This window comes from Macrobrachium rosenbergii, chromosome 13 (assembly GCF_040412425.1).
Source record: "Macrobrachium rosenbergii isolate ZJJX-2024 chromosome 13, ASM4041242v1, whole genome shotgun sequence".
NCBI lineage: Eukaryota > Metazoa > Arthropoda > Malacostraca > Decapoda > Palaemonidae > Macrobrachium > Macrobrachium rosenbergii.
Window position 1 is genome coordinate 11,011,630 of NC_089753.1, and position 26,189 is coordinate 11,037,818.

General features: G+C 36.1%; 1 protein-coding gene across 3 annotated transcripts in view; it reads right to left on the reverse strand.

The window, feature by feature from the left end:
• The window catches only part of LOC136844898 (activating transcription factor 3-like), an 89,808-nt gene that overhangs the window by 54,409 nt on the left and 9,210 nt on the right, over window positions 1-26,189 (reverse strand). The window contains exon 1 of one of the 3 annotated variants that reach the window (XM_067114206.1): window positions 16,986-17,085. The exons of 1 other annotated variant lie outside the window; for it this stretch is intronic. The gene's annotated coding sequence lies outside the window, so the exon portion shown is untranslated. Of the gene's footprint in view, window positions 1-15,107; window positions 15,645-16,985; window positions 17,086-26,189 lie in introns of those variants that run through there. One more of the 3 variants, XM_067114204.1, reaches the window with a different exon arrangement.

The window sequence follows — 26,189 nt, forward strand, 5'->3', positions numbered from 1 at the left end:
TTCTCTCCTGTACTATTATTCTCTTGGCAGCACAGTCTTACAATAGCTCAAGATGAGATTCTCTTTCCTGTAATATTATTCTCTTGGCCGCACAGTCTTAGAATACCTCATGATGAAACTATTCTCTCCTGTACTATTCTCTTCACCACACAGTCTTAGAATACCTCATGATGAGACTATTCTCTCCTGTAATATTCTCTTGGCCGCCCAGTCTTAGAATACCTCATGATGAGACTATTCTCTGTTGTACTACTATTCTCCTGCCCGCACAGTTTTAGAATATCTCATGATGAGATTATTCTCTCCTGTACTATTATTCTCTTGGCTGCACAGTCTTACAATAGCTCAAGATGAGATTCTCTTTCCTGTAATATTATTCTCTTGGCCGCACAGTCTTAGAATGCTCTCATGATTCTCTCCTGTAATATTCTCTTCTCAGTCTTGTATGAGACTATTCTCTGTTGTACTACTATTCTCCTGGCACAGTTTTAGAATATCTCATGATGAGATTATTCTCTCCTGTACTATTATTCTCTTGCAGCACAGTCTTACAATAGCTCAAGATGAGATTCTCTTTCCTGTAATATTATTCTCTTGGCCGCACAGTCTTAGAATACCTCATGATGAAACTATTCTCTCCTGTACTATTCTCTTCACCACACAGTCTTAGAATACCTCATGATGAGACTATTCTCTCCTGTAATATTCTCTTGGCCGCCCAGTCTTAGAATACCTCATGATGAGACTATTCTCTGTTGTACTACTATTCTCCTGCCCGCACAGTTTTAGAATATCTCATGATGAGATTATTCTCTCCTGTACTATTATTCTCTTGGCTGCACAGTCTTACAATACCTCAAGATGTGATTCTCTCTCCTGTACTATTATTCTCTTGACCGCACAGTCTTAGAATACCTCATGATGAAACTATTCTCTCCTGTACTATTCCCTTCACCACACAGTCTTAGAATACCTCAAGATGAGACTATTCTCTCCTGTAATATTCTCTTGACCGCACAGTCTGAGAATACCTCATTTTCAGTCCTTAGTTGAGTAGTGTACAACATGCTTTTGAAATACTAAGCAAATACTAGAATATCATGCTAACGTCTTCATTTCACTGGCTACACCTAAGTGACCATATATTTCCCAACTTACGTTTCTTTATGCAATGTTATTTTCTTTTTTTACTTTTATTATTTCTACGCGAATTGTAACATAATTCTATTCTAAACTTTTTTCCTCTCTTTTTATATATGAGCATTCCACAACAATAATAATCATCATATAATAATAATAGCCACGTATGTATCGTTAAAAATGGCATTAAGAACCGTTTTAATTATCACATAAACAGTAAGCAAGAAGTCACTATTGGTCGGAATTGAGGGTAAACTGTTATACAAATGGTAAAAAGAGCAAAACAGGAAAAGTGCCTTCAATGACAGAGAATTAATGGTAATACAATAGAATAAAACTCTCATAAAGATGAATAACAAAATACTCGCAGGACACGGAAACATATGAAGAGCAAGAAAGCATGACGAAATAGGTAAAAAAAGGAAAAATTTTATTCAAACATTCACAGAACAAAGGACGATGTTACACATAATGACATTATATGACTCAGTCTGTCCTTCAGTAAGATCAAGTAAACAGATACATAGAAGAAGACCTCGTTTAGAAAACTTCATCGAATTCCTTCGTAAGGCTAATGATGATAATAATAATAGTAAAACACGAGTGCCAAAAGCAAATGAATAATACTGATACAATTTTCGATTAAAAATCTTTCAAAATACCAGTAATATTGATATGACTAACAATTTCCTGCAAAAATTAAGACTTAATTTTACAATGAATTCTCTAAATATCTAAAATCTGTAAAAATCAAGTCTGGCTGTTTCAGAAATTTGGAAACGACCAAGATAAATATTGTAAATCTGTTTCGGATATTCATTCAGTAGCTATTGTTCTGCTCCATAATTACAACTCCATTTCTCACGCAGAAACTGGATTCTTAAGGCTTATTCATTCTGGTTTGCATCCAGTGTCTCTTACTTTCACAAGTGGAACAACCTATGGCACCGCAGGTTCTTCCATTCGTGAGATTACGAGAGACTGGATCCAAACCAGATTTAATAAGACTGAAGAATTCAATTGCTGCATAATGACTGAAACTGTAACAAGGGAGAACATATAAGTAGAGAATTTGCAAGAGAATAAGTGTGTGGCTAAATCTGAATGAATAACGAGAGAGAGATTGCCCTGTTGATACCTCCATTCCTCCGGTGAAGGGGGAATACCTCGACGAGGCCAGCCCTTATGAGTACTCAGTTACTGAAAAGTAATTGATAACCAGAGAAGTTTTACTAGTACAAGAATCGTAGTTTGCCTCCCAGAGAGAGAGAGAGAGAGAGAGAGAGAGAGAGAGAGAGAGAGAGAGAGAGAGAGAGGCATAATGTCATGCTTCTCATGATTTGTACCTTGCAAACGAAGTTAAAAGCACGCGCACACACACACACTCAGATATCTTTATCAATGACCCGACCAACGTTTAGGGATGAATATTTTGGTACACCTCTTAGGACGAAGTTCGCGTTTCTCTCGTATAGATGGTGGTGAAGTTGTGTAATGGAGATGGCGGTGGTGTAGGTAGGTGATGAAGACGGTGGTGATGAAGTTGAGTGACTGTGAAACTGAATGATGAAGATGGTGGTGAAGCTGAGTATAATGATGGTGTTGGTGAAGTTAGTTGATGACGTTTATGATGAAGCTGGGCAATGAAGATCGCCGTGGTGAAAATAAAAGTGACGAAGATGGTGAAGCTGGGTGATGAAGCCGATGGTGACACCTATGGCATGACAAAGAGCAAGGCGGGGCACGGCGGAGGCGGCACTGGGTAGAGGGAGAGGCATGTTTTAATGCCACACCGAGATATGTTTAGCTCGAGAGGGAAAGCTCGCGGGATAGGTGGCAGTGGCACTGGAGGTAGCGTCTCGGCAGAGGTGGCCACTTTTCTCTCTCTCTCCCTCTCTCTCTCTCTCTCTCCACTTTTGCTTGACCCATTTGGTGTTGTATATGTCAGTGGGTAGAAACTCTTTCTTGTTTTTTTCTTTTAATTTCTCATGTTCTCCATCGCTCGGTGTATTGGTGCTGGTAAGGTATGGGAACGGGACAGTTTATAACCTTATGCAATCTCTGTGCGCCCCTATGTGTGTGTGTTGGGGGTGTTACATAATCCTATGAATCCAAGACGCACTTCATTTCCTTCCTGGTGAGATGTCCACTCAAAAATTTCATATACTACTGTGTTGCCGGTAATACCACTTGAGAAAAAATCAAACGCCAATCATTAAACTTCACTGTCTTGCCAATTAAGTGGCATTCGTTTCTTGCCGTATACAGCTCCTGTTCCCTAGGTCTATGGAATACTCCTAGCCTAACCCCAACCAGTCAACCCTGCTGTTAATGGGTAACATGTGCTGAAATCCAGATAAGAGGGCCTGGGGCTTGCAACTTCATCCAAAAATTGCTAAACAGCAAGAAGGCTGCACCCTTCCGAAGCCACCACTCCCCCTTCCTCTCCGGAGAGAAATTTATACTGTGAAAAATGGACAGTGTGTATATATATATATATATATATATATATATATATATATATATATATATATATATATATATATATATATATATATATATATATATATATATATATATATATTATATACACATATGTATGTACAGTATATATATATATATATATATATATATATATATATATATATATATATATATATATATATATATATATATATATATATATATATATATATATATATATATATATATATATATATATATATATATATTATATATATATATGTACAGTATATATATATATATATATATATATATATATATATATATATATATTCCGTTTCCACTGAAAGGGTATGGACTCGGAAACAAACAACAGCACCTGCCATATCAGTTCAATAAATCAAAGAGGGGCAATGAACTCGGTGCCAAGCGCTTCTATAACATCGGTGTCTTTGTATCGCTACACATAAATCTTACCAGCAGAGATAATTGTACAAAACAGATGGGTGAAGTCAAGTCTGAAATACTCGTATATATCCTGAGTAACGGGCACTACCCAAATCAACTAAACTCCCCAATACTAAGGGCGGTGGGCAAGCCAACTGACCACTCAATAGAATGAGGTGGCGTGTGTCACAATCCTACTCGAGTGTCCTTTGAACAGCTGAGCCGGATTGTCCCTCACGGCATCCTGTCAGGATGGCCGGAAGGGGTAACGTTTGCGGGACTTCGCTTTTGTAGTCTGTTTCTTCTGCGGCTTTCTTTAGTTGGACTCCATGTCCACATTTTAGGAGTCAAGAGATTCCACATTTTAGGAGTCAAGAGATTCCACATTTTAGGAGTCAAGAGAAAACCAGACACCGGAAACAATACTGCTGAGACTATTGTTAGTGTTATTATTAAAAATTATAATACTAACATAACTGCTATAAGTCTACCACTATCGCCATTAATACTTTTGTTGTCGACGTCATTACTGCTATCATTAGTGTTACTACCGGTGCAACAATTACTCTATGTGCAGCTGATATTCATTACTAGTATATGAATGACGACTTTTGTCCTATGAAAAAACTTCTTTAAATTTTCCTTAGCTTCATCCCAAAATAAATTGCAAGCGAAAGTTACATAGGATCATACAAGACTGCCTGACTACGACGCTTAAACTGACATAACAGCAAAGATTTTAAGGAAAACAACTCCCCCTACCAACACTACGACAAAAGTTTTATTCAAGACCTTTCAATCTCAGTTAAATCGTAGTTAACATTCCACAAAACATTCTAACATGATCCCTGGCATTAGATCATGGACTTAACCACAAATAATCTGTCAAAAAAAAAGGCAAGTGTTTGAAGCTCCGGCTTCGTCATATTCATACTGAGTGGTACAGAGAAGCTTGCAAGACATTCACATTGATGTTGGACTCTTATTAAATGGAAATTAATAATAATAATAATAATAATAATAATAATAATTATTATTATTATTATTATTATTATTATTATTATTATTATTATTATTATTATTATTATTATTGTTACTATAATGAAGATGCAGACAGAAAAATAAACATATAATACAAGTATACAACCAGAATTACTTTGTTATACTAGAAATAAAAGCCTCTTAGTGTGTGTATTCTATGATAAGATCTTACCACACCACATAGTCACTAAATATGCCATCCATTCAGCAATGTTAAATTATCATTTTCGAAGACTTCCTAGCTAAATGTCACCCGAAATAACTTCTCTGTCAAAACCATTTACCAAGTACACCACTTCAAGAGCTTCGAAACCAACTTATTCTTTCCTTTCTTCAGCAGAAAAAGGATTTTCACTGAGGAATCCTTATAAAGCCAAAAAGGTCATATTACACCTTCCACTCGTAACCTTCCCTTTGTTATCCTCGTCCACATGCCTTAATAAATCCCTCTCTTTCTCTCTCTGTCTCTCTCTCTCTCTCTCATCAGATATGGCATTTCACAACCTACCTTTTTCAAATCCTCTTCTTCTCACTTAATATAAGATTTCTCTCTCTCTCTTCATACCTTGTTTTTGGTAATACTCTTCTCCTTAATATAACTCTCCCTCTCTCTCCTACCTCATACCCTCCCTTTGGTAATACTCTTCCCTTGAATATAACTCTCTCTCTCTCACCAGATATGGCCTGTCATAACCTACCTTTTTCAAATTCTCTTCTTCCCATTAATATAAGATCTCTCTACCTCTCATCAAACATTGCATATCATAACCTAAGTGTTTCAAATCCTTTTCTTCCCCATAATACAAGATTTCTCTCTCTCTCTTCATACCCTGTCTTTGGTAATACTCTTCCCCATTAATATAATTCTCTCTCTCTCTCTTCATACCTTGCCTTTGGTAATACTGTTCCCCTTGAATATAACAACTCTCTCTCTCTCTCTCTCTCTCTCTCTCTCTCTCTCTCTCTCTCTCTCTCTCTCTCTCTCACTACATATTGCATATCATAACCTAAGTTTTTCAAATCCTTTTCTTCCCCATTAATACAAGATTTCTCTCTCTCTCTCTCTCTCTCTCTCTCTCTCTCTCTCTCTCTCTCTCTCTCTCTCTCTTCTCTCTTCATACCCTATCTTTGGTAATACTCTTCCCCATTAATACAACTCTCTCTCTCTCCTCATACCTTGCCTTTGGTAATACTCTTCCTTTTGAATATAACTCTCTCTCTCTCTCTCTCTCTCTCTCTCTCTCTCTCTCTCTCTCTAAGTTCAATTCGTGTCACACGTCCAGCCATAGCCAAACCTGTTTTGAAAATATGGTTCTTTTACGCTTCGGCAACCGCTTGTAGTTTTGTGTTCTGCCATCCTGTTATTCTTCCTTTTCTCGAGACTGTCTGTCTGGCAAGTGACTAAAATCTTAGAGAGAGAGAGAGAGAGAGAGAGAGAGAGAGAGAGAGAGAGAGAGAGAGAGAGAGAGAACTGCAAGAGAATGAAGAGAGCGAGACAGATCTTAGAATAGAAAGAAACGATAGAGAGAAAAAATCTTGGAATAGAGAGGGCGAGAGTTCCGTGTGTAGGATTCATGAAATATATATGGGCGTGACTTAGCGTAAGGGACTGCAAAGCAAGAGAGCTGGATACCTGACTAGCCACATAGACTCAAGAACACCGATTTTAATAAGCAAAATTCTTTGGAGGTTCAAGACCTCTTGTTCTTGTCGTATCAGGCACGTTTATATTTCTTATTCCTCTTGGACTACTGCCGAGCCGATCGACTACTTAAACTATAAATGCATGCATATATATAAGTATAATATATATATATATATATATATATATATATATATATATATATATATATATATATATATATATATATATATATATATATATATATATATAATAGATATCAATATACACATAAATATGTGTATATATGTGTGCATATGTATATAATGTATACAGTATATACAGGCATATATGTATATGTGTGTGTATACGTATATATTAGTAATAATAAATTGTGATAGTGCTAATATATTAATGTCCCGATTATTATTATCAATGTTTACACCACAATCAACGATAAAACGTTAACAATGATAATCCCAGCACCACCAATACTATCGCCCACAACAATAAAATCAGTAAACTGAACCTCAACAAACAACAACAACAACAACAACAACAACAAACAATTACAGCAACAGTAACAATAACAACAAGCTTATCAAACTAATAAATATAAAAATAACCAAGAACTGCACGAAAGCGGAAGGAGGAAGATGTTAGCTGATAAGTATCAGAAGTAAAAACACCTTGGGTACATGTGCCAAAAAAGGGTAGAGGAGGGAAAAGCATTTCCTACGATGCCCCGACCAGAGGTGTAGTAAGCCTTCGTAAGTCTGAGAGAGAGAGAGAGAGAGAGAGAGAGAGAGAGAGAGAGAGAGAGAGAGAGAGAGAGAGAGAGAGAGAGAGAGAGAGAGATAAGGCACTGAATGTAAGCCCGGGGCATCCCGTAAATAAATACCCAATGACGTTCTGATGCCATCCCGTCATTTGAGACGGGCGTGTCCACCGTACCGTAATTGATATCCCCGTTAAAACTGACACAGTGCGTGTTTATTGTGAACGTAGTGAATAGCTATCTCATTTTTATTTGGCATCCGACTGGATGCTCTCGGCTTGTATGAATACTCTCTCTCTCTCTCTCTCTCTCTCTCTCTCTCTCTCTCTCTCTCTCTCTCTCTCTCTCACGAAAGCCTGCCCAGTCAGTAACTGGGGTTTCGGGCTTGTTTCTTGAATGTTTGTTTTGATAATAATAGCAATCAATAATTAAAATACAGAAATAATAATAATAATAATAATAATAATAATAATAATAATAATAATAATAATAATAATAATAATAATAATAAGAAGAAGAAGAAGAAGAAGAAGAAGAAGAAGAAGAAGAAGAAGAAGAAGAAGAAGCAATTAAAAGATGGAATATCCTTACGGGGGCGTCTAAATGTTTATATAGTGCATTTGAGCTCTGCTTATAAATCTGATCATATTGAAGTTTTGAATTCTATCAGCACAAAAAAGATTATTTTTATGCCATTTCTTATCGAAACATAGCCAGGTTTATTCTTCAAAAATCTATTCGTCCCGGTTCTTTGACCTGTCAAGTTATGGTCTAAAATAATAATATTTAAGTAAAAAGGCTCTCTCTTTTTTTCCATGCGCTGATGTGTCAAGGTCTACGGAATAGATAAAATGAAATTTTCACAAAACTTAGGCGAAAAAGAATTAAAAGCAAATGGGGAAGGGGGAACACAGTAAGACATGAGCGAATTCTGTCATATCCATTTGCCCCTGTACAGATGAGGAACCAAGTTACTTCATAATTCAAGCAAATCTAGAAAACCCTTGCAAGAAAGAAACCTCAACGAAAGCGTATTGTGTAACAACCTGTTACACAACCCTTACTATTAAGAGCTCACAAGTTTACTCCAATTTTGCTTATTTGGTTGTCTTGTAACCTGACCCCTAACAACAGATTTCCTGCGATGTAAGACTATCTCCCGCTGTTTATGTTCGTTCAGGACTGGCAACTTTGAGTATCGCAGGCGTTTAAAGCAACTACTACTATTACTATTGCCCCTACTACTATTACTACTTCTACTGCTACTACAATTTATATAATTTTCATTTAAGCTACACTTCTCATTAGCTCAACAACTATTCCAGTCTAACAGTGCTACTCCTGCTGCTATCTTCATTATTTTTCCGTCAGTGAATGTGCAGTTCGAAAATCCTTGTACTAGTTATACTGATAATGCTTATCTCATGTTTCTGTTACTTCCCTGTATCTGACTGAGTCTACAAAAGAACTGCAGGTACCTTATGATTTGGAACTCAAACTATAAATGCTGCTACGCTAATCCACAATTGAACTGTAGAGCGCCTCACAATGTTGACACAGTTTTTACTGCTCATAAACGTCGAATTACTGCGTCCATTAATATGTTATTACGATTACTATTATTACTATGGGCGTTTAAGATTTGTAACTCTTTGTTTTTTAACTATATCAAGCTACAACTACCACTAATATCTTGCATGTGTAAGTGCATAGTTAGAATCATCCTAAACCTTACTCTTTTTGTGCCAATATTACAAAATTATATACAATATTATTATATACAAAAAATAAAATTGCATCTATATATCATCCTAATGCCAAATATAACATGACATCAATACTCGCAGTATTGTGTCCAAGAATAAATCGTTAGGTAATAAGCTGACATAACTACTACTTTTTTTTTCAATAACAGAAGCCTACAAGAAAGTGGCTTCAGCGGGAAAAGTTAATGCAATATTTATGCTTTAAGTGTAATGTCAGAAATGCTTCGAACGACAATATAATTATAGCAACAAAATGAAAACAGAAAGCAATTTATCGAAGTTAAGCACATTTTACTATTGCTATTGCAACTATTATTAATATTCAAAATATGCAACCGCTCATATGACCTCGCCGAAATAGAGCATTGCTTTGCAGACTACAACGTTCATTTGTGAAGAAGCAAAAACAATAGACTTGAGAAGAACACTGTAATCAGATAACTACCATGATGAACATATCAAATAAACCATATGTTGGCCAAACCTTTTTACCATTTAAGAGCTCGGTGACCTCCCATAATTATACTGTTTTTGCATGAATTTTTCTTAAATCATCATTGACGCTTATTTATGAATTCTCTTTAGAGCATCTTTCCCCTTATTTATGAACCGCTTTCTTTAAGAATTCTCTTTAAATCATTACTTGACTTTTTTTTTATGGATTCTCCATCAAGTACGATATATCGCCTTTATGAATTCTCTTTAAATCATTATACTGGCCTTCTCCTTACATTCTCCTACGGTAATTTTTTTACACTACTGCAAATTTTCCTGGAAATAATATTTACTCTTGACTAAATCCGCCCTAAAGCATTATATACATTTCATTTCTCCCCATAACATTATCTACTTGTATTAATTTTGAACCTGAAAGCGTTCTTTACCCTTATTTACGATGTGTCCTTCTAGCGATACTAAACTTGTTTATGGACTCTTACAGCATTTTTTTTTTATTCTTCTGAAAACATTTATCCTTTCCCATGAATTCCCCAGAGAGCATTACTAACCCTTTCTGTGAATTCCCCCTGAAGGATTATTCAATCCTTTCTTATGATTTTTCCTGGAGTCTCACTTGTTTTTTTCTTATCAATTCTCCTGACAGCTTTTTCTTTTCCTCATCAACAATTAACAGAGAATTATGATCCCGCATTTATGGTATTCATAACCCAGACCACAGCACGCTGAACTTGGGTGGTTTCTATCAATACAAGTGTTTTCCTTTTCTGCTTGTGCGTGCTTCTTTCTTTGATGGGGTGGGGGTGGGTTGTGCATTCACACGTAAGCAAACAAAATTCACTTCCTGGTTTTCATATTTTCCTTTTAAAAACGGTTGCAGGTAATTCTCTCTCTCTCTCTCTCTCTCTCTCTCTCTCTCTCTCTCTCTCTGTGGTTCTAACAATCAAGTTTGTAAGTAGACTGTTTATAGGTAGAAAGCAAATATTTTGTAAAATAATCCTGTTTAAATAATTTTTACCTATATATTTATAAGACAACTGTCGTCAACATCAAAAAGAGGATTAATTTATTTATTTCCTTTTGGAATTATATTTTAGTTTCAATCTTCTGTTTCTTTGTCATGAAACGTATAATTTTTCCCTCCTTTTATCACAAAATCATGTTTTCTTCTTTATGTAAAATTGGTATCTTAATTTTTAGTTTTCTCTATTATCTGCAATACTGAACAGGCCAAATACTTTTTCGTATACGCTGATATAATTCCACATTATTTTTGTTTTTTCATGAATGTATCATAAAAGGTATCAAAATTATCTGTCACAGATTATTTCCTTTAATCAAAATGTTATTTCGTTTTATTCTTAGTCCCCTATCTTTCCTACGACACAATACTTGCGCGTTCTTCGGCGCAGCCGGTGCAAGTTTTCTTGATATATTGTAGTCAATATTGACAAAAATCCAGTCTGTCTGTCTGTCTGTCTGTCTGTCTCTCTCCCTCTCTGTAACACAGATAATGAAGGAAGTCCTGTCTCCCTCAGTAAGCTTCATAATAAGTTCAATTACATCTCGATTGCAGGAGGCAACTCTGAATTATAATCCCTATGTGTGAATTATGACATATTTTTCATCAAGAATGTATTTTTTTTTACTATATAATATTTAGGGCTGATATATTGCTTGCGTCGAAGTTTCTGTCACGCCAATTTTAGAGATCAAGCAGTGAACCTCTCTCTCTCTCTCTCTCTCTCTCTCTCTCTCTCTCTCTCTCTCTCTCTCTCTCTCTCTCTCTCTCTCTCCTCTTGCATCAAATTCTGGAAACCTTTATACACCAAAAAAAATAAATAAACATTAAGCACTATAATACTTGATAAACTTGAGAAACATTAAGCGTGAACGTGAAAAACGAATCCCGTGATTCTTTATATGCAATAAAAGAATAGGTCAAAGACCATTCCTGTTGTAATGACAAAATGTCCTTTACTGACAGTGTTACACACACACACACACACACACACACACACACACACACACACACATATATATATATATATATATATATATATATATATATATATATATATATAATATATATATATATATATATATATATATATATATATATATATTATATATATATATATATATATATATATATAAATATATATATATATAATCATATATTATATACACATATATATATATATATTATATACATTAATACATATATATATACGTATAAATATTAATACACACACATATATATATATGTGTGTGTGTGTATTAATATATATACGTATATATATATATATATATATATATATATATATATATATATATATATATGTGTATTAATGTAGTATATAATATATACATATGTGTATATATATGTGTTATATATATATAAATTATATATATGTACACACATTATATATATATATATATATATGTGTGTGTGTGTGTAACACTGTCAGTAAAGGACATTTTGTCATTACAACAGGAACGGTCTTTGACTTATTCTTTTATTGCATATAAAGAATCACGGGATTCGTTTTTCACGTTCACGCTTAATGTTTCTGAAGTTTATCAAGTATTATAGTGCTTAATGTTTATTTTTTTGTGTATAAAGGTTTCCAGAATTTAATGCAAATATATATATATATATATATATATATATATATATATATATATATATATATATATATATATATATATACTTTGCAAGGTAATGTTAGAAAAGTTCCATCTATTTAATGAAAAATAAGAGAAATTTAGAACATATTTTTTGCCTAAAAATGGTTTGAAAATCTGAAAAAAAATTGTTACAGTTGTTTTAAATTGTACAAAATGCATATCTTCAGTCGAAAACTGTTATTGTCCAAATAAATAATCTAAAGTAAACGAAAACATTAGTATATTAAACGAAACACAAAACGAAATAAGGAGAAACCAAACGTAAAACTACTGTAAATCCAGTGCAATTTTAAGAAATAATATTAATTTAATATTGACTTGATCCTTAACATGTCAAGCAATTCTGCATTTCTTAATCGAAAATAAGGATGGTCAAAATGATGATAAAATATCAGAAATTGCAAAGATAAACATCTTTGACAGAAAACAGTTATTCTCTTTGTTTCTATTTACTGTAACTCATCTTACGTTACTTTTTTTTTTGTCTAGTTTTAAATAAGTGAACACAAAACATAAAAATATAACTATTTTTTCTACCGTAATTAGGTGAAATTTTATTGTTTAAATATACTTACATCAACAGACCCACATAAATATAAATATATATATATATATATATATATATATATATATATATATATATATATATATATATATATATGTATACAAATATATATATATATATATATATGTGTGTGTGTGTGTGTACGTACATATATAAAATATACAATCAATCGTTAATACTGCAACCATATATAGTAAAATTACCCAAATTAAACTACGCTAAATTGTTTCGCTGTAAGAGCCGACGTGACTGGCACCTTGATCCAAGGAAAAAGGGGGGGAGGGGGAACAACAGAACTTAACCCCAAAGGAAGCCATAGGCAAACTGCCTCTTGAAGGATGGAAGGTTTATTTGAAATACACATGGAAAATGACTTGAGTTTCTTCATGATCACCCTAAGTGCAAATTTGCCTGTTATGAACTGGATTACTTGGGCCATAAAGTCAACTGGCTTAGATGAAGCTAGTTTTCAGCTAGCGGGTTCAAAGGTCTGGTGCGGACCTATGGACTCAATTGAAAACCTATCATTACCAAAACCTCAAATAATATTTCTATACTAAAACTCCATCCCTCTCTCTTACTGTATTTAAAAATTGCATGAGTCAAAGAAATAATGAAAAGAAGCTTTAATCGATAACATCGCACTTGGTCAGCTAACTGAAGCAAGCAAAAAACCTCTTTTTTCTCATCTATGTAAATAACAAGCGCCAGAAATAAGGAACCATCAGGAAAGTCCTTCAGACAGAGAAAATCGCAGTTCCTAATCAAGCAAGAACAAAAAGTTCCTGCGCTCCAAAGGCGAGAGGTGTGGAACGGCGAGCGACGCGAGCGAGGAAGCTTAGCAATCATCTGTAGTTGTTCCGCCGAAGCCGAGAGAATTCCTGCTCGCCGCGCCGTGTGATGATTCCTCGCCGCGGGAGGCGTCGCGAACAACTGGGGAACTGTTTGCGTTCATTTGCTTCTATTTCTCTTTCAGAACGGTCGCCTGTTGCTTTTACTTTTATTCTCCTATTCCTCGTTCAAGATGAATCAAGTTATATATATATGTACATACACATATAAATATATAGACTATATATACATATATATATACACATTATATGCATATATATATATTATATATATATATATATATATATATATGCATGTAACGTTAATAACCACAAAGCCCTCTCAACGTCTAGGCTTAGTAGTGACAAGGGTTAATTTAGAAGGTTTTGTGGAGATCAACATTACATACGAATCTGATAAAAAAATAACCAGTGCATCTAATATATATAATTATTATATATATGTATACACAAATATATATATATATATATATATATATACTGTGTGTATGTATGTATGTATATATATATATATATATAAATATATTTATATATATATATATATATATTTATAAATAAATGTGTGCGTGTGTTGCTTATGGGAATATTACAGTATTGCCACTCAACTAAGCTTCTTTTTTACAAATTAAAAAATTGGATAATTACTCTACAATTTACCGTGCTTTGGTTTCAAGGCACTACACGGTATATAAAAAATATTACACGGCTGTTAGTGTGCACGCAGCTAGATATGTGTATTTTTATCGTAGGTTACAAATTATCCCATATCAAATATAAGACGTCGTTGCTCGCATATTCATATATTTTTTCAAATACTATTATACACGTTTTGTAAACTGCGACCGCAGAAAAACTGATGATGAATTATGGAATATGTTTCAAGAAAATGAGAGAGAGAGAGAGAGAGAGAGAGAGAGAGAGAGAGAGAGAGAGAGAGAGAGAGAGAGAGAGAGAGACTTAAACATAAAGGTAAGATAACTCACGACTCAGCGATCTCATTAAAACAATTTTTGACTTGACGTCCAAGACCCTGAGTTTTCCCCAGGAAACAGGTTGAAAAACTATCATAATTACTGATAAGTGATTAGACGTGACTGAACGTTTCCTGTTTAATCTTAATAAAGAGAGATTAACCCTAATCCCTCCGATGATGATATTTAATTGCATATCCTTATTCATCCTTTTTTTTCTTCTCATCCTCACCAGGTATTTGTAGCGAAACTTTCGCGTGACACGTGACAAAGTTCGAAATAAATTTTTTTTCTCTGACATTTTCGTTATAACTTACCTTTAAGTTGCAGCTCTATCAAAGCTTTGTACCGATTTTTCCTCTTTCTCTGTACAATGTGTACCCTGTAACCTGGTGAGGAGGTATATATCCAAATTGGTCATACACACCCCGCTCCAAACCGCCCCTACGCCCTACCATCTCACTGCACACTAGGCCACTGATTCCCGCCTCTACGGCACCCAATTTATATACCGGGCTATTTTTAACTATGATGTCATCTCGAGGCGAGCTGATTGGCGCCAGCTTCTGCACTACGTCATGCTATGGATGTTGATTGGCCCGTTGCAGATGGGGAGAAAAAGCGTGGAGTTACGAGCCCGCGCACTCCCATGCCACGTCTATTTGGGTAGTTTAAGTGGATACACAGGCGAATAAGATGATTTCGGAAAGCAAATACTAAATATAAATGACATTTTGCACAATATCGCTGAATTTTGTAACCGGAGGTGCAAGGGATTGCAATATCGGGGTCTAAATAAAGGGGTCAGGTGATAAAGAAGTGTTACTACTTGGTGCTGGAGATGGGCTTGCCCATTTCGCCCGAGGCTTGACCGTTCCTGCCAGGCGGTTGATGCCCATCTTCGCCGGGATCCGGAGGGGCTATTTTGACCTTAAAAAAATAATTGGAGGGAAATATGGCAATGCCGATGGGTTCTACAAAGTAATCAGAGAATGCAGGTTCCGGTTAGCGCCAGACGCTGCCGTGTCGCAAGTTTTCGCATACATTATCTGCGGTACGACAATTTATAATATCAGACTGCCTGGCTCCCGCATCAACATCTATGTCATCATAATCCAATTTTAGTACTAGCGAAATTTTTGGATTTTTGGAAATTGCGGTTTTGTTTTGAAATGATTACACCAATGCTTTTCGGGGAGATAAACTTTAAAAAGCATCTCAAACGACGCGACTGTCCTTAAATAACTTTACAAATGTTTATGTTTTTCTGAAGGAAAATAAAGAAGCAAAACTCACTAGAATGGACTTACTCCTAGAAGAAGCTAAGGTCATAAGGCGATCAAGTTACCGGTAAGCTTTAGAATTTCCTATTTAATTCGAACTTCTCCTGAACCGATGATAATTATAACAAGGGAAGAAGTTTTGACAGCAAACACTGAACGTGTCAGGAAACAAGTTAAGGTTGAAACAGACGTACGAGATGTTGATGAAGGGAACGAAGTTTCGGCGCTAACTGGAAACTCACCGCCACCCACGCGCCAACCCACCACCCACCCACATATCCCCTCAAGTCACCCTTTTCCATGGGGGCGTGGCACGCACCAAAAAGAACTCCTACGAGGGATCTACGACGACCCAGCTTATATACAACAGATTTACAGAAGGCAACCGAATCCTGCAGCAGCCACTCCTCGTTTTTTATCACGTTTTCCTCTCCATAGGTTACGGCATTCATAAATTTGCGAATTTCCTAAATTTGCAGTCAACAGAGGACTTCGCGTATCAGTTACTATTCATCGAAGATATGATAACGATCATATCACAGATTTAGATAATAGATAAATCGAAAGCTGTGGTGACTATAGAGTTGGTACATACATACACACATGCATTATATATATATATATATATATATATATATATATATATATATATATATGTGTGTGTGTGTGTGTGTGTGTGTGTGTGTGTGCGTGTATCAAATTTTTTACCCTTAACTAGGGATGGCTTAACAAAAATAGCAGCACAGTGATCATCTCCTCATTTGTATAATAACAGCTGAATCGAGGATGAACTTTCAGCACAAAAAGCTTTCATACATCTACGTATATCTACATCTGACAAGCTGCTCATCAGCAGCTTATCAAATCTCCCTACAAACACTATTCGCTTCCGCACTGCGTGCACCCCCTTACTTCCTGAGTAGGTCTCCATTCCAACAGCTCTTCACCATCCACTGCTAGCGGCCAGGGGACAGCATTCAGGAGGTCCGGGCCCGCTGGCTCACAGTCGACCCAGCTGAGAATCGGCACTGTATTCTAGTAGTATTATAGCTGTAGATTAAAGGGATCTCTTATCAATATACTCGTTCGATAACAAAACGAGCGAAACAGCTGAACTCTTATCTCGCCCATATCTTTATTTTGGTGATAAAACCTCTCGCTTACCTGCGATAAGATAAAAGGGTATTCACACTTACTGGGATCCGCTGATGACTTATTCATTTGTTTATGTTTTTTCCCTTCTTTAGTTGTACTCATAGTCTACATTATCAGTCTCATTGCAAGAACGATAAATTTACAGGTGTTCAGCCCACAGCACCATCAGCAAAGATTAGCTAATTTGGATCTGGTCAGTACTTGGATGGTGACCACCACGAAAAGGCCCTTTGCAGCAAATTGGCGCAGGGATGGGGCTAGCAACCTCATCCCATAAGCACTTGCTAACCAAAAAAAAGGCACCATCTGGTCTACAAATAATATACTCTATGTATGTCCACACACATATATAAACGTATAATTATATCTATATATCTATATGTCTACACATATATGCATATATATACAGGTATATATATAATATATATATATACACTTGTGTGTATATATACATATATTTAATGTTGTATATACATACATTTATATATTTATATATATACGATTATTATATATATTATATATATATATATATATATATATATATATATATATATATATATATATATATATATACACACACATTAGGGGTGGAAAATTCCATCAATACTCTACACATCCCACGTTTTCATTTAGCATGCAAAACCAAGAATATAATAGTAAAATCTAGCGTTGGACTGTGGAACAGTCTCCCTGGGGATGTCGTGCTATTGGAATTTCAAAAGTTCAAGCAAAGATGCAATGCATTACTACCCTAATGCTATTTTCCTTGAATTAAAATATATTTTTATCTATTCATTACTTTACTATTTTCTTTTTAATAAGTGAGATTTCTTCTTTCTGTATTTCCCTTTACCGTCTCTTACTTCCTAATGAGCACCATATTCTTTGGACGCTTGAATTTCAAGTCAATGGCTCCTGTGAGCTTAATCCATGTGAACAGGGCTCATCTTCTGAATAAGAATAGTAAGACTAATCATAAATTACAGTTTCCTTCACAAACATCAGGAAACTATGGTCTACTGAAAAACAAATGAGTGACAATATTAATAAACCAAGCAATAGAACATAAAAGATCCAGAGCCAGTCTCGAACCCACACTCTGTACTGCGTAATTGTTGCTTTCTTTTAAAAATCGTATAAATCTTTACAAACTTTGCTAAGAAACAAACGATCGTAAAGATAAATATAAAAAAAAATACCCTAACAGCGGAATGAACAACAGAACGTTTAAAATGCTACAACAGTAATTTTATTAGAAATGTGAAGGCAGCTGTAAATCTGATTAAATTTCTGTAAATACAAATGCTATTCCATTAGGCAGTTGGTTGAGGAAAAGCGATTTAAGGTTACTCTCAACCTTTAATACATTTTTATTTATCTATTAATCTATATTTTCCGTTTTAATGACCACCATATTCTTTGTAAGCTTGAATTTCAAGTCAATGGCCCCTGTGGGTTCATCTTCTGAATAATAATAATAATAACAGAAGTTCGTGCGACATACACATACATGTACGCATACGAACTGCGCGCGCGCGCAGGGACAGCAGTTTTGGGCTAACTAGCTAGGCAACCGGATCTCCTTCGTTGAGCAAATTGTTTTGCATCTTGTTTCTTTTGTTTCATGGCCGAGAAACTGGGGGTTTCTCATTCGATGATTGACATACATACACACATAGACTACATGCATACATTCATACATACATACATACATACATACATAGCCTACATACACACACACATATATATATATATGTACGTATGTATATATATGTATCTATGCATGTGTCTATATATATATATATATATATATATATATATATATGTGTGTGTGTGTGTATATAAGTATACATAAATCTATATATATATATATATATATATATATATATATATATATATATATATATATATATATGCATGTGTTTGGGTGGCTGTTAAATCATTAGATCGATGATATAGAGAGAGAGAGAGAGAGAGAGAGAGAGAGAGAGAGAGAGAGAGAGAGAATTTTATATATAAAAAGGCATATTTAATTGCTGCACTTACAAGACAAAACAGGTTATTCGTGCTAATACGTGCCCATGCAAACTAAATTATCATCCTTATGATAACGATACAGTATATCTATTAACACGCATATTTTCTATAATTTATAAACATCGCATCATATACTGATAGTAACAGAAAGAAAAAAGAAGATAGGCCTACCCCTGCTAAAATAAATCAGTGATACAATCATTTTTTATAATACAGAACATGCCATCCAAACCTTCGCAATTCTTCCGGAGAAAAAACGAAAATGAAAAAGATTCAGCTCTGTCAGCGAGTCAAGAACAAACAGTAAACAAACAGCAAGATGACGAAAAAAAAACAGACCCGGTCGTTTAGCTGTCCTTTTTGGCGGGAAAATCCCCTTGAAGATTTGTCGGGCAATTGTGGACTGTTGCGTCTTACTGAGATTTCTTTCCCTTATTATCCTTCTTTTCTTCGACCCTCTTCCTTATTCCTTCTTCTCTTCTGCGGCGCAGTTTATCTCTCGCTAATCCTTCTTCTTTATTGTTTTGCTTCTATTTTCAGTCTTTTGTTTTTATCTCTTGATAACGCTTCTCATTTTTTTCGCTCTATCCTCCCCCTCCCCCCCCCCCATCCTGATAATCCCTCTCTTTTTCTTCTTCATCTCTTTTTTTTCTACTTTTTTATTTACTAATCTCCTCTTTATATCAGTCTCTACATTTTTTGTCGCTATCTTCTTTTATTGCCATGCACTTATTTTCTTACACATATTGTCGAAACACGCACACGCACTTTCTTTCTCTTCATTCATCCACATCGATGGTATCTCGAGTATTTTATATATTCTTATATGGGGCATGACATAAAATGCACGTGGAGGAACGGAAATTAATGATATCGATAAAGTAATGATAATAATAATTACTGTTATCGAAACATGATTCAACAGCTGAGCAAGTATTATATTCTTTCATATAATAATAATAAATAATAATAATAATAATAATAATAATAATAATAATCCAAGCAGCATTCAATAACTACTAGTAACATTTTCACTACTTCCTTGATGTAAAGCATTAATTAAGAAAATTCTTCACCGCAGACAATGACGACATGGGCATGGAATTCTGCCCCCAGCCAGCTCAGCTTCATGCCCTGCTGCCCAGTGCAACTTTTAAATCCCAGGTTTATTATTCGTCAGCAGTAAAAGGCCCTCCGTGCTATCTTGGAAGGTCGGGCGCATGAAGGGGAATAGCTAATAGGGGTGTCACTGGATGGGGAGGGGAGGGGAGGGGATGGGGAAGGGGAGAATTATGGAGGGAGATTTCATGCAGAGTGTCGGGGGAGTGACGGGGGCAGGGAGAGAATACCACAGGGGCCTGTAGCGTGGTTGAAGTACTGGGAATCAAAGGGAGGGGTTGGGAATTTGAAAGGGGGTATCTTTTGGGGACTGAGGTTGGGGGAGTTGGGGAACCGGGGGTAGTACCCTCATGAAAGGGTTAATGGGGGTAGTATCAAGGATTGACTTAAAAATTTTTTTTTCGCTGCTGTTGCGCAAAACCGAAATTAGTATCGCATCCACTGACGTAAGAATATGCGCATACAATTACAGAAAGTCAAGAACATTGTCATTTTTAACAAGAAGTAAGAAAACCACCATATAGTGGGTAAAAGCCGAGGAGATTGCAGATGTAGCAACTAAAAGTTAAGATGCGCATCAGGCAACCGAAAACTAAGGAAAAATTACATTTAGTGATTATAAGCATGAAAATATGTTGCGCCAGTCAGCCAGTAATTCAGTAATTATTGGCCAAGAAAAACGATAAGTAAACCCGCGCATTTAGTCATTAATACCAAAGACAGGCGCATTTAGTTACAAATGCCAAAGAAAAGGTGTTTTTAGAAGCCAGTGAAGCGAGCTCTCATACTAAGGGCCAGAAAAGACATTACTGCTCATGGTATGAACATATCTCCTCCTCGCATTTCACAGAGAAATCGGACGAGGATGAGGAGGTGAAAAGCAAACTTAGATGCCAAGGAATAAAGAAAAACACACAAAGTAGTCAAAGGAAAGACAAACACTAATACAGTGGCTGAACTACAGTAAGAAAGCTTTGATCTGAAATTACAAAAGGAAACCAGCACCGATTAGATATCAGCAGAAGAAAAACCCACCTCTTTAAATAGCGAGGTTGCCCATCCCGCTATCTTTTGGGCCGCATTGTGACCCACAGCGCCCTATTATTTCATGGCAAAGTGGTAACTGGTATATAGCAGCGAACAGCTAAAATAAGCCTGATTTGATAGATCGATTTCTAGCATGTACAAGCCTTATTTCTGATATATTACTGCAATAAAAAGTCACCCCCTTTGGCCTGCTTTGTAGAGTAGTGTATGGTGGTTATTGTTTCTCAGAAGATGAACCCTATTCATGTGGAACAAGCCCACAGGGGCCATTGACTTGAAATTCAAGCTTTCAAAGAATACAGTGTTCATTCGCAAGAAATAACAGAAGGTAAATATGGGAAATACAGAAGGGGAGATAGGTTAGGATCTTTCCTAGACACTGACCCCCAAGGGTTTTCGGGGGTCGTTATCTAGGACTAATATTTCTTGGGGGTCATTATCTTTATGATATTTACAGTCTTTTGTTTATGTTTTTACGGTAACCCCCAACGGGATTGTACTAAACACGCCGCGAAGATGGATAGGCTACATGCCAGGTTAAGACCCGTGGGGACCACTATCTAGGAAAGATCCCTGGCTAATTAAAATCATCCTACTGTACATTCTAAAAGGTGCATTCATACTGACTCCATGCTCAGGCTTGCCGTCGTCCAGCTCGGGAACACACCACTTGATCTGTAAAATTTGGCATTATGAAGGTACCTGGGTACGATTTTCAGGACGTTATACCTGTATGACGTCCCTTGACGTCTCCACCTTCTATTGTGTTAACGTCATTGACGACGGTATGGACGCGCTAGTAGCAATATAATCATAATATTGAGCGAAGGCTCGTTTCCAGTAGCGACTAACCCAGGAAGGAGTGCACATTAGAAGCTCATTATTGCTAGGAGGAATGAGGACCCCCACATTCCTTCGTCACAAAAGGACTGGCATCTTCCCGAGGAGGAACTCGCTGCATTAAAATTCTTCCCTCCGTGTCGGTACTGGTGACCTTTCAGTCTTCCTCGAACTGGGCGGTTTCGTCAAGTCGAGGAGTCATTATTCGGGTTTTGTCACAATGAGGAAGTGTCTTGAACGTGTATTTCTTAAGAAACACGGTGTTTAGCATCAATTTGATTTGGGTTCTCATTGGTTTACACACGCACGTACATAATTATATATATATATATATATATATATATATATATATATATATATATATATATATATATATATATATATATATATATATATATATATATATATATATATATATATATACATAGTGGTTAGGCATCCGCCTCGTGGGCAAAACTGGGCGCGTTCTCCTACCTATGCATATTAGATTTAGCCAGTTCCTCAAAACTCACTGCGCTTCTGTTGACCTGAACAAGTGAATTGTGTACCTGGTCGTTCGACAACTGCGGTGGGTCACTACCAGGGCGAAAAGGGCTTGGAGCTAGCAACCTCATCACAAAAGAGTTGCTGAAAGCTAGAAGGTTAAGCAACGCTAAGTCTATTTGGATAGGCGACTTCCAAGAAATATCAAACATAGCACACAGCCCTACTGAATGCTTAGAATCGACAGGCTGTCACCTTCTGGTGCCACTCTACCAATAAAAAAAAAAAAACGCAATTAATATGCACGCTCGCTGAAATTAAATTTGTTCACACGTATATATTACTATACTCGTATATGCAATAATCAGTTTAATAAAATATATACGCTTGATATAAAATATGTGTATGATGAAATACATTTAAACTGCGAGACAGGTACGCATGTTTGTATTCAGCTCAAAGTAATGGCACTAGGCCAATTCGTCAGATGATAAAAATACGAGAATTACGATTTAAATTTTATATTCGATTAAAATGACTGTTTTCTACTAATATGATGTACAAAATGGTAGCACAGGTGCAGCTGAGAGAGAGAGAGAGAGAGAGAGAGAGAGAGAGAGAGAGAGAGAGAGAGAGAGAGAGAGAGAGAGAGAGGCTTGCTTTAAATCACCAATCTGAAGAAAACCTCACCCAACCCCAGAAGCGTATAGACGAAAGATACCCCCTAAGTGAGAACTGCACGTCTTTTAACAAACCCCCTACCCCCAACGATTTCCTCCCACTAGCCACCTCATGGGGTGGATCAACCCACGCACTCAACACCGTAACAGGCGCACATACACACACACACCCGTAACCTCACCCAAACACCCACTTTCCGCCCTCAAGCCCAACCCTTTTTTTCAGTCAATTCCAGCAGAGCATGGAGGACCCTACAGTGTAAAAGGATTCATATCAAGATCTTATTTGATACCTTGGTTTCGACGTTGATTATCTTCAGTATTAGACTCCTTCCTTCTATTTTCTTTTTCCTGGCAGGTTGGTACCTTGGGAATTTATTTTTCAAAAACATTATAGAGCATGACATATTTCTCAAGCGGACGGGACAATTTCAATGTTAAAATTTTAGCTCAGCAACTACAATTTTCTTCAGTCATACCTATCATTACAAGTATTTTCGCTCCGCTCTTTTTTTACGGTCTAGGTCAATTCTAGGACAGCTGATTATTTTCCAAAATTCATTTAGATCTTAACCTGTTTCTTTTTATGGACCACACTTTTTTATGGCCAACACCTCAGGGGTTGTTAATCATTTACTTCAAGATATTTTATACTTGACATATTTTTCAAGGTCAAAGGCCAATTTAAAGACCAAGCTTTGATTCTGCAACATTTAGTTGAAATCTGGTGATTACTTTCATCCAATCTTTTTGTTGTTACCATTACCTATTTTTCAAGGTCACATATCGTTTGCAAAAACAAAATTTAAGTTTTTCCATTCTAGATATACGCTAATTTAGTCTGGTCTACAGAATCTCTGTCAGGATACATTACAAGAAAGCTATGTGGGAGTTTTTGTAGGGTGAGTTATTTCACCCTTGCAATTGGTGAAATCGCTTTGCCTAATAGCTTTCCTACGACCATATTATTCTTACACTTGCCTCTACTGCCCTTCGTTATTTTAACAATCATCAAAACTGTTACAATCCACGACAACAATAAGTTGTTAACGTATGTGCTGCTAAATTATATATAGGTGTGTTTCATCGTATGATGTATTTATCGGATGGGTAGTATTTTTTCGTCTGAGGATCAACTTGAAGTCTAGTTATTATTCTCATTTCAGCGATGGCAGTACCTGGTGTCTGATCAACGAAATTAAGCAATACCTGGACGTCGTCGAGACACAAACCTCCTAGGGCTTGCAAACTCGCGCGAAGAATGATTATTATCGTCATTATTGTTATCATATTATTGTTCTGAAAAATTGGAATAGAAAATCTAGGCCAAAGGCCAAGCGCTGAGACTCATGAGATCATTCAGTGCTGAAAGGGAAACTGACAGCTGAAAAGTTTTAAAGACGTAACAGGAGGAAAACCTCGCAGTTGCACTATGAAACAATTGTTAGGAGAGTATGGAAAGTAAGATGGAAGATAATATGAACGGAGGCACAGTAAAAGAAACGAAAGGGGTTGCAGCTAGAGGTCGAAGAGACGCTGCAAAGAACCTTAAGTAATGCCTACGGTGCACCGCGTGAGGGGGATTATTCTGAAAAAGAATGCTCACAAGTGAAAAAAGTGGAAACAAAGAATATATGTTTTTGTTTCGGTGGATGAGTCCAAAGAGGATGCTGCTGTTACTGTTATTGTTGGTGAACAGACTTTCGAAAAGATGACAATGAGGCTGATGATATCTTTGACAGACAGTCTTTTGTTGATATATTTTATTTCCTTTTGAAGACCCATACACCTTTTTATCTCTTGTGGTGACGTAATACACAAAAATATATCTCCTGATCATTTTTCTTTTATTTCGTTTAAGATTTCTGAAAAGGCGTGGGTGGTTTCCCAAGGGCACGACTCTCGAATCCCGTAACACGATTTCAGATTATTGCCATTTCTCTTTTTCTTTGGTTTATCTTCCATTTGTATATTACTCTATTCGTTGCTATGTATCCTCTTTTTAACATCCAGGTTGCTGTTCCTCGGAAACTTGCTTAGCAATTATATTGCATTTATGCTTTTATCAAGATGAATATAAGTTCATGTATAGATATTAATTGGAGCCCAAGGCCCTCAATGCCACGCTGTTTTGCGCCACCTCAATCCATTTATCTATTGGACTCCGATATCCAGTGCATGTAGACGCTCCAGGAGGTCACCCTTCCATCGTCTCTGGGTCTACCCATGGTAAAGAGGGGAGTCTTACCGACGGACAAGAATGGTTCTTTGTACCTCCCTCGATTGATTTATATGAATGATAGCTGTCTTTTATGCCCTGTTATTTCGCACTCTCTATTTCTCACTCTGCTTTCGAAGGTTTTTGCCAAGTTTAAATATTTGGACTGAATGCAGCTCTTGCCATAACTAGGCTTAGAGAAACAAAGGTCAGCAGGTTTTTTCAGAGTTCAAATTAGCTTTAGTGTTCCACTTTCGTTTTGTAATAAATGGCTGGATGGAACAAATTACGAGGTATTTAAAATGCTGATTTAGAGAGAGAGAGAGAGAGAGAGAGAGAGAGAGAGAGAGAGAGAGAGAGAGAGAGAGAGAGAATAACAGACGGCATCGGCCCTGAAGCCTCCTCATACATCCCAGAAAGCAGGAAATGGGACTAGCAACCCCATCCCAAGAACGTGTCAAACTGAGGGGTACACTTACAGGAACTACTACCAGGAACATGCGCTGAAACGAATAAATGCATGATATATATATATAT